Here is a 16,673-nt window from a genome sequence, read left to right on the forward strand (position 1 = left end):
GCGGTCAGGTACGTCATCATTAGCTATAGAAGCAGGCGGGTTTAGATGACTCCCTGAGGAGAGAAGACAGACTGTGTGATTTAGGTGGGAGTCTTTGCACCGCTGCTTCTTCCTGCCGCCGTCTCTTGCATGTTAAATCTGGCTGCTCGTCCCACCGTCCTGTGTCTGTATTTCCCAATCCAGTCACCTCGGCGGCTTCGGATCAGGATGTAGCTGGAGATGAGCCCGCTGGCACATTCACACATTTATGTGTTTGTCCATTTAAATTTTTTTTAAAAATGAAGAAGAGATGAGAAGATGAAACACGTCTCATGTCGTCTCCAGTGAAATGTCTGATGAGTTCTTCTTGAGGGACAGTTTTGCAAGGGTGCAGGGAGTCAGTGTCGCTTGGCCTCAGTTCACTCAGGTCTGCAGCTCTACATCTGTCCTCAACTTTATTTATCAGTCTGAGTTTGAGTATTGGGCGTTGCACATCCTGCAGACGAGTAACCAATGTGATCTGTGAATATCGAGCAGAAGTAAAGCTTGAATCAGTATCTTCTTAGAGGGAGAGTTGGGGTTATTTGACGTGGGGTAAATACGATCTCTGCTGCTGCCTGCAGACGTTACACAACTTTAGTTCCTGTTTGTGTTTTTACATTTTGATTTAAATACTTCTCAATGTGTCCAGCTCAGTTCACAGCTTCATATTTTAAAGGGAGAGCTCTGGTTATTGGACACGTGGTTGTGTGAGGTGTGTCATGTATAGTCGGTGTGTTACCTGCAGTAGATTCAGATCAGCGCGTTGCCAGCTCTGAGAGTCAGCAGGTGGCACCTGTACGCTACCGGAGCGATGTGCCGCTGTGGGCGGGGCCAGCAGGAAAAAACACGCCCACCGAAACAAAACAATATCTTTTTAAATGCAGATTCATGTAGAATATTTTCAGCGGTTTATCGTCCCGTTTAAAAAAAAAAGCACCTTCCTTCCTTTGGTACGACAGCGCAAAATATTCTACATGAAGCGAACATTTAAACTGATATTGGATTAAAGTGTCTACTGGCCCCGCCCACAGCAACACACCACCCTGCTCAATTAAAAATGTCTTAACTTAAACTTTTTTTATAAACAGAAAGAAAATACGACCTGGACACATTGAAAAGTATTTAAATCAAGTTGTGTCACTCCACCACAAAGCAGAGATACTATTGTAATAGAGTAAAACCAAATCCGCATATACAAGCAGGTTAGGATGAGAAGCTGAAGCACATGGCTGTTTCCTGGAGGAAGTGCAGACCCGACACGCATCAACCGCTCAGAAGTATCAGTGGAAAAGAATCGTTTAACTTTCGATCGGTGCCAGTTGTAGGAAAGGAACTATTTTCTTGTGGCGGATCTTATTTGTGAAGCTTGGAACAGGTCCGTGTGGGAGCCGGACACACGACACAATAAATTAGATAACTGAAGTGACACAGTGGGTGTAGTGCTGATCCTGCTGCCTCCCCGGGACTCTGTGTTGAGAGCGGCAAAATGAGCAGAGTGAAGAAACGCTCTGCGTTTTTTTCCTACACGAGGACGAGCGGATCACACCCGAGGAGGATGAACTACAGTCACATGACAGGTAACTGTGGATGAGGGGGTTAGAAATCCAAACGCTCCCGTGTCACAGAGAAGTTTTCATTTGCGGGTGATTCCACTCGGCTCATGACAGGTGCTTCGTTAAAGCCTTAATTAAACCTCATCCCCTCGGCCTTAAGCTGTCACTGTCAGCGCAGAGACCTGTAATTACCGGCTCTGACCGAGGGAGCCTCGCTGTTTACACCAGCAATCGTGTTGCCAAGGGAACAGAAAGGATTAATTAGACCTTTTTCTGCCCCGTCACGAGTAATTACACTCGGCAGGGGAGACGCTTGTTCACCTTCACATCTTCAGAGTCACTGAAAGTGCTGCCGCAAACTTTAAAGCTGAGGTCATCAAGTTTTCTGCCAGCAGGGGGCGGCATCACTTAGACGTTGTGGGGAAACATCAGAAAACGCACTGGGCTTCCTCTAACAACAATGATCTCAAAAACCCCTGAGTTTTAATATCAATATAACATTCACATCCCTCCGTCTCAGACATATTCCTGCAGAGATGAGCCGTCACAAAATACTGGCTTCAGAAAATCGACTCTTTACCAATATTGTCAAACATCTAGAACAGAGGAGTGACTCCCCTGGGAGAAAACCGATGGATTTATTCGACCAGTGAGACAGAGCCGTCATTATATTTCTTCTTAAAAAAAGGGGGTTGGTTGTGTTAGTACCGTGTTCTCACTGTCAGGACAAACACAGACACTCGGGCGGTCAGGGAGATGGTGAGTGCGAGGTTATTTATATATAACTAACGTTGCTGTGCAGTGAGAGAGGGTTTCATAATGTAAATTTGAGGAAATATCTCACGGACTAATCACATCTTTGTTTAGACGGACCGAAGCGCCGCAGTCGGAGGCAGAGCCGCTCTGGAGAAAGTAGAAGTAATGAGACTAAATTAAATGGCCTGAGTCATAGAAAACACTGTTGTCAGACTGTTGGACGAGCTGACACCGAAACTTAAACAGCTGTGTAAAAATAGTTCGCCCCCTGACTTCAGCGGCGGTGGTTCAGGGTTCAGCGGCGCTGTGGGCTGAGGTTAAAAACACTCGAGACTCTAAAGCCTGAAATCATCAACAAAACTCTTTTTTTCTGCTTCTTTATAAACACCACGTGACTCACAGTGAGAAAACTAATGTCAGCCACTGGATCATCACACATTCTGCGCTGGACACACGACCCCCGGGGCCAGGGTTCTGGTTTTAATCGCCAGGAGGCAGAGTCATGACTGAACTGACGAACAGTTCCCTCCGACGCCGAAACATCAGAGTCCTGCAGAGATGATGAAAGTGATGCGTTTGCTCAGGGAGCTCACACCTGTAAAGGTCACGGCCACGTTACGCCTCCGTCCTGTGGAGATTAATACACACTTTTCTATAAACCCACAGATTCACTGCGATGAGATCCTGAGGCCCATCGGCGTGTCATTCAGCTGCCGCCATGTTGCAGCGTTGTGGTCACAGTTCCCGTGAAGCTTTAAAAAACAATCCCGTCCAGGAAGTTTGAGATGCTCTGGATCTGGATTCCACTTCCTGTCGCTGTCCGGCAACTTCACGCCGCCACCGAAGAGGAGCGGTCCAACAATCAACAACCGGATCAGCTCCGTCCGAAGGAGATGCGTTGCACTACATGAGGTAAATGGCGGTTACACCAGATACTGACTCGTTTTCTGATCCACGACATCTGTGCCTGATAAATGTATTTTTTCAAAATAAAACTCCACATTTTAAAGTGGAGCCTTTTTAACCAGCACAAGCCACACCTGTCGGGTGGAGGGACGTTGGCAAAGAAGAAACTAACACTCACTCACACAGATTTAAACACATTTGTGAAGAATATTTTAGAGAAAGAAGCTTTTGTTTGGTTAGAAGAAGTTTTAGATCTTTAATTACAGCTCATGAAAAATGGCACGTACTGACATATTAAAGCATTTTACAGTGTCGTGCTTGAAAACAAACTGCACATCCATCACACAGTCCTGTCTGGAAGCCCAGCGAGAGCTCCAGCATGTTAAACGTCCACTTTGGGTATTTTTTACTTATAACATTTCACCTGTTTGTAGGACATCAGAAATCAAACTCTGTGAAATAACATCAGCAGGTGAGCTGACCTCAGATCAGTGTGTCACAGCGGATCAGTGCAGCCGGGTTTAACTCCCAACCTGTGACTTTGTTTTATGCCTGGTGTGTGTTCGGATAACGCTGATGTGCACAGACCAGTGGTTCTCAACCTTTTCCGACTCATGTTAGTTTTAAAAATGTTGTGAGGTCACGTCAGACTCCATGACGATACAGAGGTCGACTTCTTATTTCAACGGTAACCATCGAACATTCAGGACTGAACTGAAACATGGAGAAGACGTGGTCTGATGGGAAAGTGCTTTTTCAACATTTGTAACGGTTTTAAAGATCATTTCGTTTTAAAACATTAAAAAACATTATTTAATACATTTTTTAAATTTTATTTCTTTTTTTAATGTTAATTTTATTTTTATTCCTCCGCGCCGGCAACAGTCGGAGCGGCTGCCATATTGTTTTTAGGTTGTCCATCCGTCCGTTCCGTCCTCGTGGACACAATATCTCAGTAACGCCTTAATGGAACTGGAACATTCACTAGACCTCAAGGATGAAAATATTAGATTTTGGGGGTCAAAGGTCAAGGGCGTGGTGACCTCATAAATCACAGTTTTGGCCTTGCAAACGCAACATCTCATTAACGACTTGAAGGAACTTCTTCAAATTTGGCACAAATGTCCACTTGGAATCAAGCATGAACTAGATCGGCTTTTGGTGGCTAAAGGTCAAAGGTCAAAGGTCACGGTGACCTCACAAACAGTGATTCCGGCCTTTTGAACGCAATATCTCCAGACCTCCTGAAGGGAATCCCTTCAAATTTTGAACAAATGTTTATTGGACTCAAGCATTAACTGATTAGACTTTGGTGGTCAAAGATCAAAGGTCAAGGTCACGATGAACTCAGAAAACACTTTTTAGCCATTACTTCACATGGTGATTATGACAAAATTTCACACAAATGGTTCATGACTCTGATAAAGAGGGATGTAACCTGGAACTAGTCTGATTGGCGGAGGGATATGACCATGAGGAGGTGATTCTAGTGTTTTTTATAATTCTATTTTTTCCCTATATTTGTCGTGTTCTGCATATGATCAATTGGCCAAATTGCAGAACCTGGGAGCCGCTGGTCCATACAGTACAAAGTAACCGCAGCATCTTCATGTCGGTTGCAGTGGATTCTGGGACATGCTGAAACAAAACGAGTCCATAGACGAATTAGAGGCGACACGTCCCTTCGGGAAAGAGCTTGATTCAAATCTGGAAGATTTAAAAGACTAAAGACGACAGTTTGTCCCCTCAGCGGAGATGACAGATGCGTCGAGCTCGATTCATCTCGGGTGTCGTTGCCAAACTGAGACCAGGTCAGAGCAAACAACGATGACTGTGACTGTCACCTGTAAATGGAAGATGAGCAGAGACTGGTTGAATTAATTTCTGTAATGTTGACATGTCTAAAAAATCAAAACACGCTAAAGAAGATAAAGCAGAAAGAACATGTGAATTAGATTCTTTAATACAGGAACAAACCTGAACAGACCAACAGATACAAACGAGGGAAGGAGACTTTAAAGACTTTCATTTAAATAAATTAACCTTGGATTTCTGTTTCCAATTTCAGACATTTAGCTGAGGCTTTTATTGTGGCGGAAAAAGCTGCATCACTGATATCACAGGTGAGAATATTAAGGAGGTGAGAGGCGATAAATGGAAGCAAACATGAGGAGTGAAGTCGATACGACGGCAGTAAAGTGCACAAGGAGAAATAACATCAGAGCGGCCACATTGCACTCACTTCTCACAATGCGGAGACAGTTATTAAGTTGCTGTGTAATAAACCCAAACATTCACCATGAAGCCTGCTGCAGAGCTGCTGGGAGTGAGCTGAAATTCAAGACCTCTGAAGCAGAAATAGATTAAAGTTGGATAAACTCTTTGGTGTCTCTCCCTCTGCCCTGAGGCAGGCGCACTGGGTGTTAAAGAGAAGCTCCTCATTCTTTTCACGCATTCACACAGATGTTGTTTTATGGAGCCTGTGGGGCTGTTTGAATGCACTTACAAACGCTAAATGATAACTATAATCTTTTATCGGCTCTGTCACCGATATAAAAGTCTGAGGTTTAATCCCTGATGAAGCGACACTGAGAAACAAACTTTATCAGATCTAGAAAACAACCGACTCTTTTAACCACAGACCAGACTGAGATATCGACCAGTGATGACTGTAGACTCTGGGGGAGTCTCCCCCCCCCCACCCGTACATACTAGATGTCCCCTAAAGGCCTCACATGCAGATCGATTGATAAGTTCTCCTACTAATCACCTGGGTCAACATGTGTGACAACGAGGAGTTGTGCTGGGAACACACTTTCTGCGTTGCGTCAGCGTGTCTCTGCTGTGTCGCTGCTGCGTCGCTGCTACTGCAGCTCTCTCTCTGTCTCTGCATGCAGCTTCTAAAATGGTTAAAAAAATATACAATATTTATATTTTATAGATTCAGTCTGGACACAAACTGTAGTTGGCGGAGTCAGTTTTGTATAATGTTTCTGATATGATGTGAATATAACATCAACAGGTCTTTTCTCTTTCTGTTTTTGATGGGAACTGCGTCACATGTGAAAAATAGGCGAGACTCCCGGATTTTTAGGTCACACAACACAGCCGTGAGGTCAGAATTATAAGATTTATTAATGTTTACATTTAACTATCTAACCTGAGCCTTTGAATTCTGTTCTGCTTCTTAGTTTTCATATGAATCTTTCTCTCTCTGTGAATCATAGTGGAGTTCTCTCTGCCATCACTTTGAAACAACATATTGCAGTAGGAACAAACAGGGTTTTGCGTTGTGTGTCAGTGGAGTGTGTCATTGTCAGTCGGTTGTTCATCTCTGCCTGTAAGTCACCGCACGCCACTGGTTTAGCCTCCATCTCAGTGATGAGTCACCGCCTTCAGCCTGCCCGTATTACATCTCACTGATGTTGTTGTTGACAATGAGAGCGTGCATTAGTAAACATTAAAGGCCCGCTGGTCACTAATGGCTGACGCTGCTGCACAAAGAAGCAAATGCAGGAGAATGACTGGAGCTTTTGTAACAGCGACGCCAAGGTGAGGAGAATATGAAGGTTGTGTAGGTTTGTAAAGAGCGATTCTCTCTCCATATGCTCGTCGGCTTCCTTTGGAGTAATTACCATTAGCGAGAGTCACGGTTCTCAGAAGAGGGGAGCGAGTGGCACGACCCAGGAGGCAGATGGAAAAGTAAAGAGCACAGGGACACGCACAAAGTACAAAGGGTCGGGCTGAGGCGAGATCCACAACACATCAGGAACAAAACAGCCAGGCAGAGCACAGAGCGGTGGAAAGCTCAGACACAAAGACAATCCAGCAGAACGATCAGCTCATGTATTGATCTTTTAATGGCCGACAACGACTCAGCGCGAGGCCGTCCTCAGAGCACATCAGGGACACGTCATGTGATCCAACCAATCAGCCAAAAACAATTACACCTGTGCACCTGAGGGGAGCTGCTTTACTTCCACACTCACCCATATGAAACAACTAGTTCTTTGTTGATTACAGTGAAGCCTGGGTTAGGAATAGATAAATAAAGACATTACAAAAAGGTTGAAGGAGTCATTCAGACGATTAGAGGCTGAGGTGTTTAATTCCTCCAGAACATTTCTCTCTATTTTGGACGCACAACGCGAGATATAGAACACCATCAGTCTCATATTGTGGGGAGCTATTATTCTCATTTTTATTCTGGGACTCCGCTGGAGCAGCTTTTCATGAGTCACAGTTCAGTGACAGTATTTATCTCAAACTGTCTGTTGTGCAGCTCCTCGGTTGAGCCTCTGACTGAAACAGGCAGCATTATCTCAGGCCTTCTGAAAAGTCCTCTGTCTTGTGATTCGCTGGACTCTCAGAAACCACCCGGCGTTTGTGAGCACACCCTCATCCTCATCCTCATCCTCCTACCAGCGTCGAGGTTCTGAAAGAAAACTAACAGAACATAATTGAGAGGAAATGGCAACTTTTCAATTCGAGCCCAAATCTGAATATGAGAGTGGACGTTAACACAGCAGGACGACTCTGTTCGGTAAATGTTACACCCATTACCTGCTTATTGTGAGACATAATAGTGGATTTGGTCTTAAAATCATAATCCATATATTATTTTTTTTCTATGCATCCTCCCGTTAATAGGTGTACATTAGGGAAATGAGATAAAATGGTGACTGAAGCTGACGTCTGCTGTCAGGAACAACAAAAGCTAATGCTGCTGGTAAATTGTTATTCTGCTGTCGTCAAACAGCTGTATAGTAAACCTGCACTGTCGGTTGTTTGTATGCGTGAGCACATTAAATGTACATAATATTACTCAAGTAGACTCTGAGATATAAAGTGATCTGTGATGAGCTGACGTCAGCTTGTCGAGGAAGTAGGAAAAAAACCTGCCGTCGTTGCATTTAATATTAACCGACATTTGAATTTAGTTGTTTTGTGCACACAAATATAATTTTATGTTCATTGGTATAATTGGGTAACACACAGCTACAATGTCGTTTACAAGGCAGGAAACAAACAGCAGATGAGCGTGAGTTAATGTCATTAGCAACACCTGAGCTTTTCCTTTAACGACAGTCAAAATATCTGCTGTGAAAAACGTCCAGTCGGAACAGTTTCCAGTGCAGGTTTGTACAACACAGAAGTCGACAAAAAAAAAAGAAAGAAAGAAATTCCCATTACTTATCAATTACTTGTAAATCAATTGGGCGTTAAGCAGGTTAATGGAAACACATCGATGTCCCACTGGGAGTCACTCACACAGTCTCGGCAGCCCAGCGGCTCTTTGTTTTGCGGGTGGACAAAGTCATGTTAAGCAGCCAAGATCCTGAAGGTCCTGGAAATCAGAATTTGTATATTAAAACAACATCATTAACATTAACTTTGACATCCCAACTTTATTGACTTTAGATTATGATTATTTGGAATAACAACATACAGGAAACAATGACACACAGTGGGAAAGAAAGTGACAAAAAGAAAATTTTCTTGAAGAAGGCACCTGATTTACAGTATATATCACTTCATGACAGCAAAAAAGTTTAAAAGAGTTTTTTTGTTCTTTAGCCAAAAGCAGTTTGAGTTGGATTCACCATCAGCCCAATCAGAGCTGATTAAACACAGTGAGGTCGTTATATAACAGGGATGTTTTGTGGTGTTAAGCTCCTTCAGGCAGGTCGACCCTGTTTGGCAAACATCCAGTCAACTCTTGTTTTCAATCTCACGGTTCATCTATTATTCACCACAGTCTGTTTAGGGCTTATCCAATATTAAAACGCTGTATATTAAAGCTGCACGTCTGGGATAAATGCTGGTTTGTATATTTAGAGAATTAGCTGAAAAAGTTGGAGACATTTCGTGCTGCGCCCCTGCCTCGCCTCTTCTGTCCCGTCTCCTCCAACTGAGCCGATTCAAACTTATTATCTATAATTGTGACAAATTAAACCTGCTTTCAGGCTTCATTCTTCCTGGTTTGTCATGTTCTGGGCGATAAGTAGCTTAGGCAGGCAGATATTTTAATTGGACCCTCTGAAACGTTCACCTGATAGTGAGGATTTCATGGGTTTAGCGAACAGACACTGACACACACATCAACATAATTGGTTAGATAAGGGGCTGCTTTCTGTATGCCTTTGATTCTGCAGCATCTGTGACACACAGAATTATTTTCACACTTTGCAGATATTCAAAACACTTCCACATAAAAAACCGAGCACAGGGGAGCACCGTGAACCTGTAAACATATTGTAAACCTGAATGCAGCGCATTATGGATATTTATAAACCGCTGTATTTGCAAATAACAGAAAGAATAATAAAGTGCAAAACTGGAATGAGAGATGACAGAATTGAATCAGCACCTCAGTGACAAATTGTCAACACGAAGTTTGATATATATAAATTAAATGTTTGATACCCGTTTTGATTGGGAAAGAAATTCACCCCTGGACTTATATCCACCAAGACCAGCCCTGGTGAGCTTGGGTCAGGTTGGTGAGGATCAAATACTTGTTGTGATTGGCCAGTGAGCCCGGTCCAGGAACATGCATGCAGCACGCTGTCATTTGCACCCTGAATGACAGGCACACAGAGAGGGACAGCAAAGAAACAGACAGAGACAGTATAAACTTTATGGATTTTTAAACAGTCCACTGATCCATCATTGTGCTACCACATCAGGATTTGTATGGGGCTAGAACAGTGACATAAAATTTTGGCATTGAAAACAAAAGCTGAACTGAAAAAGGAAACAATGGCACTGAAAACGGTTCCACTGAAAAATAAAACACAGACATAAAAAAAACAATACAATCTTACAACCTTATTTTCTTATTTAATTATGATATTTTTTGCAATATGGTGTTTTTCACTGTCAATCTGCAGATTTCTCCAATGATATTTTTTATGCTGTCACTACTTTTCTGGTGTTCACTGGTTTTCAGTTTCAACTTTGTGTCACCATTTTGGTATTTCCAGAGGTCTGCTGGAACAAGCACTAATGTTAGCTAATCACAAGTCTGTTTAAGCGCCAAATTGTATTTTCAATGCCAAAATTGAATGTCAACCAGTATGTCCAATGTCCAGTCCAACCCTGATACTGTATGTGAAGTACTGTCTCTTATTGGTGTCCACTGATTTCAGTCTGTTTCAGTCTCAGCTCTGCTAATGAAAATTCATATTTATTTTTTACTTAGAGGAAAATAATAAAATAATATTTGTCTCATTTAATTCTGTGACTAGTGTACAGTTCCACTAATTATGCTGCAGCACATCCTGTCTGTTATCCAGATAAAGTTTTATTAAACGTGTTGTTTGTTCATTAAGACTGAAAAGCAGCTAAAGGCGGCAGTGATCATTACAGACACAGAGAGAAACAAGTTCTTAATGAGAACTCCATTTCACCTTGCTGCGGGTGCGTCAGGTGATGCAGCACCAATATGAAAAGACTCAATAAAACATGGATCCAATAAAAACATTTTTTTTTTTTACATAGATTATCTCTCTGCAGAAACTGCTTTTAATTCTGAGGGAGAAGAAAGTTTTGGTTTTATCCTCATTTGAAGTCTAAAGCTCTGATAGTGTTTGTGAATCTACAGGAACATATAGAAAAAAGCTCAAAGTCTCTCTGTACTTTGAAATAAAACCACTCTGATTTCTGTGGACATTGATTGCAGGGGAATCAATTGGAGACATGTACTAAAAAGAACAAAAAAACACACCTGCACACATGCACAGGAGACATTAAACATGAGAAGATGAAAGAAACTCCTCTAATAAATTGATCTGTTACCACGGAGACCCACCTCTCGTTTTCATCCCGTCGTTTTGAGATCTGGACTCATTTATCTCCATTTCTGTGCCTGGTAAATCAACAACCTCCTGAGAGGGTCATCAACTTTGATGTGTCAAATCATGAAATTCACAGACAGTCCCTGAACATCTCGTGTGTCTGCTCTTTTTATATTTCTAACTGAATGTGACTGTGGGACGAAAACTATTAGTAATTATATTAGCGACATCGTGATCTGGACATACGTGAATCTGTCCACAGTGACCACAATGTTCCTGCTGCGGCAAATTTATACACAAATCAACTATTAATCAAATGTTGGACTGACTCCATATTGAGACTATTACCAGCCATCTTTCATTCCCAGCAGTCTCTTTGGCTGCAACACAAAGTGTCCAGGTTTAATAGACTCACTCTATAATGTTTCTCTGTGAATGCATCACAGATAAAATAATGTCAGAGGAGTGGATGATGGATGAAAGGACGTTTTTCTGCCTTTTCATCTTTACTAGTTAACGATAGCCAGGTAGAAAACATTTTTTAATTCACTGTGCTGCTCAGAAGTTACCAGCAGCTACTGGCATCATTTAAGGTGGAATGATTTATTGTGTGTTACTCAGTGCATGAGCTGATGTTGTGAATCAATCAATACACCTTAAAAGATGACTTTGACCATTCCGTTTGTTTTTATTGGCTCTCTTGTGTGGATTTGATCTTCAAGTGCTTTTATATCAAGCACGGATTATGTGAACTGTGAATATTCTATTTCCTCACACCCATGCCGCACACTCTCATGTGCACCCTGAATGATAGGCACACAGAGAGGGCCGGTATAGAGACTGACACAAAAGGGCTAGTAAAATCTTCATGGATTTTCACTAGAATTTGTCCCAGTATGCCTGATAGACGTATATACATACATGCTGCGAATCGTAAACGTTACCACCATATTGGACCAGGCAAGACTCCCCTTTAAACAAATAGGAGTAAGCAGAGGAGCTGCCGTTTTTCTGGATAAAAAGCACTATAATGTTTACTATCGACGAAGAGTAAAAATAAAAGTTTTATCTCCAGTTACTTGGAATCGTGATAGTTTAGGCTGGAAACACGGTTGCTATAAGGAGTGTGTATCAGCGTTTTCATGCTTGTTTACAGGTATGTCTCTGTGCCTGATGACTAATCTGACTATGAAGGGTTTTGTTGTACCTGGGTGGTGCGCATGTAGTAAAGTAAAAATCAATAGGTGATAAAAATCCAACATAATGATAGCTAGTTGAATCTTTTCTCTTTGTTTTCCTTTTCTTTCTCTTTGTACCTCTTCGCTCATCACCATGTGTCTCCACTTCATCCATTATTTGAAATTAAAAGCCCTCTCTAGAGTTGTATAATTGTGACTTCATGACATTGCAGCAGCAGTATTAACTTTTGGCTTCATTTACTTTCATTGCTGCAGGAAAACTGTAAGTTCACCAAGTTTTCTATGAAATATACATGATCTTTCAGTTTGTGGAGACCTTTTTTTTTTATTTATCCTTGGGCAGTTTACCGCTCTCCTTTGTACTCTGTATTCTTTACTGGACATGACCTACTTCACTTTCAATAAAAACTGGAAAAAATGTGGATGTTCTCAAACCTTTAACCGGTAGTGTAGATGAATTTAAAACTTGACTTCACGGCTGTTTCCACTGAGCTCAAGGAGAAGTGGTTTGGAAACATTAATGGATTTTTTTTTCTTTCTATTCAGCTGATTCTATGACACAGAATACAGACTGATGACTGCAGCTGATCATATTCGTCTTATGTGTCAGGTATACAAAAGTCTCATGATGTGCAAAGCTGTTCTCTTCAATATCCCGAATCACTAGATTCATTCACCGAATCACCAAACTTAAACTTTAAAATTCATCTTATTTTAAAAGTTTCCTCGCTGAATATCAGAGATGAACGCTGGTTTTCAATGACCTTCAAGTCTTTTTAACTGATCTACAGTTCGGCATTACTCTTTAACTCACTGAACCTGATTCCAGCAGTTAATCAACAACTTAACTCACTCACTCTTTATTCAGAACGATGGTGATTTCAGGGGCTCGTCATGTTCCGCGTGGATTTGTTCAGTGATTCAAACTGCAGACGGATTCAGTCAGAGAGCAGCTGGTGAACATAGTGGAGTGTTTAGCAGCTAAAGAACCAGATGTTTCCCTCAGGAGCAGGAAAAGAAGCATCAACACTGAAGTGCTAGAAATTGCAGTTCCTCTAATGACCACTAGAGTCTGGCTCCAACAGTGAGTCAGTCCCCATAGACTCCCATGTTAAAATGTCCAACTTTACAGCAGAAATAAACATGTTTACAGCCTGGTACAAAAACAGTTTTGGTCTCTAGAGCTAATTTCCTCCTTCATGATACCTGTTTATATAACTCACCTGTTTACATTTTATTAAGGACTAATGTTATGGAGGATTGAGGGCGTGGCCTCTTTGAATGACATTTGCCACAAACAGGCATTTGACCATTTTAGCTGGGATTTATGGGCGGAGTCAGGCACTGCCAAGATGGCGACGGTGGAGCAGCTCATTCTGAGCCTCAAAACCGACCCTTCAGAAACCTGTGGGTGATGTCACGGAGGCTACGTCCATCTTTTTTTAGTCAATATTCACAACTTGTTTCCACTGCCTGCAGGTTTAAACAGTGTATGATTTAATCAGTAACCTTGACCTTTGAACTCTTGAATGAAGCTTGTTTGTGTCAAAGGAAGACCACCACGTCATAACTGTAGCTCAGAGCAACAGATTTATTTATGACTATAGGGGCCGTGACCTCTGACCTCTCTGTGGATTACAAAAGAGAAAAGAGACGAGGAAGCTGTGAAACGCCCCCGTCCGCTGTTTAGCATTTTGCTCTGAAATTTAAAACTGGTCATGCAGAACCCGCAGGTGATATTTCTCCAAACGTTGTGCTGAGTGAATTATTCAGCATCTGCATATTCTCCTCCTCCACTGACCCACTTCCTCAATTTGTGAAGCCATGTGCAAAATATTGGAACAACAACAATATTTCCCACGTTATCTATCTTAATTAAAATTATCTCTGTGGCTAATGTGACCAGATTTGAGAGTCTTTCTATGTGACCACCTGAGGGAGAGGCTTCAGTCCAGCTCCAACAAAGGATTTCTGAGTAGATCCTCTCTCTTGTTTGTGTCCAGATAATGACACAGTGACCGCCTCTGAAAGTGCACCTGTTCCTTTTGGCATAGAGTTTGTATTTACATATTTAAATATTCTCCAGACTGGTTCATGCTCATGGTTTGTTGAAAAGAAATGAGTAATTACACAGTGATATGAAACACGTGCAGGGCGCGGCGAAGAGTGGTCCAGATCAGCTGCCGGAATCAAACCAGCAAGAAACAGGTTTTCTGAACATTAAGGAGGAAAAAGTTTGAGTCATTCTGCATCAGAGACCAGACTTTCTCCTGATATATGTGGCTTTTAACTATTGCTGATTGCACTTCCCCACAGAGTGTCTTTGAGAGGCTGAATCACACAAAATCAATACAGCTGCTGAGATAAGAATCAGTGTGCTTTGTGAGAAAGCAGCAATGATTTTTTTTTCTTTTCTAACCATCTTAAACTAAAGTGAGGGTCCTCAGCACTGTGGAGGGAAGAAGTGCCAATATCTTAAGCCTCATATTGAATCCTGTTGAAGCAAATTTGTTTGTTAATTCAACAATTCACAAATGGAAGCGATGGCTTGAAGCCAAACATCTTCATTATTGAATTTCACTTTAGTTTCAAATCATCTTCCTGAGAAACATAATTATGGAATTATGTTCATCCCTAAGTGCTGACTAAAAGGTAGTCACCCTCACTTCTCTGCACCTAATTTAATTCAGTTAGGTGTAATTTTCAAGGTGAGTAGATTTGCTAATGTCAGATAAGTAGTTTTAGCATTGAGTTTAACTGTTAACCTGACCTGCAACTAACCTGCCTGCCTTGTAGGGGACACAATACCTCTTTTCTTTTCATCTAGAGAGTAGAAATGAGACCAGAGCACAGGCGGAATTTTTACCCGCTCCATCAGCATCTTTACTGGCTACGTTAGTGTCATCTGTGATGCCGTTCCCAGTGGATAAGACCAAGGCTGAATTTCTTTCCCAGTCCAACCATGGAGCCAAAACTGGTATGGCTTTACCGAGATGAAGAACCCTACGTGCTTGACTCAGTCTTTTCTTCTCCTCGATGTGTAAGTAACTTGGTGAATGTTGCCATCGCTAGCTGGCTAACTGTCAGGCATTCCTGTGGAGCATATCACGACAATGCTAGCATGGGCTAATGGTTGTGGCTAGATTATTTTTGGTTGGCCCTCGTGTTCACAGTGTAACTTTATACAGTTGTGCTTCTTCTTGTTTGTTTTAATGGACACTTTCACTGATCTTAGTGCCTGACGTAGCATCTGTTTTGGTCTGAAATGCTGGTGGTCTAGTGTGACATCTAGTGGCAGTGAGGATCGTTTACAGAACCTTTAACAAAGTAGTGATTTTTTTACAGAAACCATGATCTTTCTATCAAATTTAACCAAGTTATTTTTGTGCTTAAACCTCAACATAGATCATTTATTTTTACTACAGTTTTGGAAGGATTCATCTGCAGCTGAAAACAGACTCGTCCTGTTGAGTCACTTTAGTTTAAAGCCTCGGCGTCCAGCTGTTTTTGGAGATGACTGGGCCACATTTAAAAATTAAACTATAATATTTGCTGCTGTAGCTGAGAGCCCCAGACGGAGGAGAGACGTCAGAGAGACAGACTAACACATCATTTATTTTAGTCTGATTTGTCTACGATGAAAGAAATATAGAATATCATCAGACTGTTTGTTATTTACATTGGAGACATTTGCCACTTGTTTGTTGACACTTGTGTGATTGTTTTTAGCAAGTGGGAGCTATCGTAGCTATCACCATTCATCCCTCATGTAATTACAACTAGGAGGCACCGCTACTAGAGGATGCAGCGTTTGTCCACCCCCCCACCCCCCACCCTGGGTACTGGCCCAGAGCACTGCACAGTCAAGAGATTAGATGTGTGAACCAGGCTGTAATCATCGATCTTTAAACCGCCTCCCTGAGCCGTTCACCAAAATGTATCATCCCGCCTGAAGAGAGGATTGATCGGCACCACCTGCGCAGCAAAATGTCAAACCTCATACAATCATGCTGGATACAAATTGCTAGATTCTTCTCAACCCAGGTGGTTCCTCTCCGCTCTTACTCACCTGTTTTCTTTTTCACTCGGCTTCAGTCGAAATGATTTTGCCAGAATAATAGTTTTTCTTTGACACTGAACACTGAGGTGCAATTCAGCCATTATAATTAGCTCCTATCTCCAGAGCTTCTCTGCTTCTGTCAAATGTTTAGCTGAAACTACAAAGTGCAGCCAAAGACTTTTTGTACTAACAGCATTTATAGAGAACAGGCCTTGTACTACAACCACTCATACAGAGACGTCTGTCCTCAAGTGGCACCATCAACCTTCACCAATTTCCTTTATACTCTCTCTTCTCTCAGGTAGTTTATGAGTGGTCCAGACTAGAAGATAGATACCCCACCCAAGCTGGATGGGACCCAGTCAGGCCGGGTTTCGAT

The sequence above is a fragment of the Seriola dumerili genome, unplaced genomic scaffold, assembly GCF_002260705.1.
Source record: "Seriola dumerili isolate Sdu_G_001 unplaced genomic scaffold, Sdu_1.0 BDQW01000435.1, whole genome shotgun sequence".
In the NCBI taxonomy this organism is placed as follows: domain Eukaryota; kingdom Metazoa; phylum Chordata; class Actinopteri; order Carangiformes; family Carangidae; genus Seriola; species Seriola dumerili.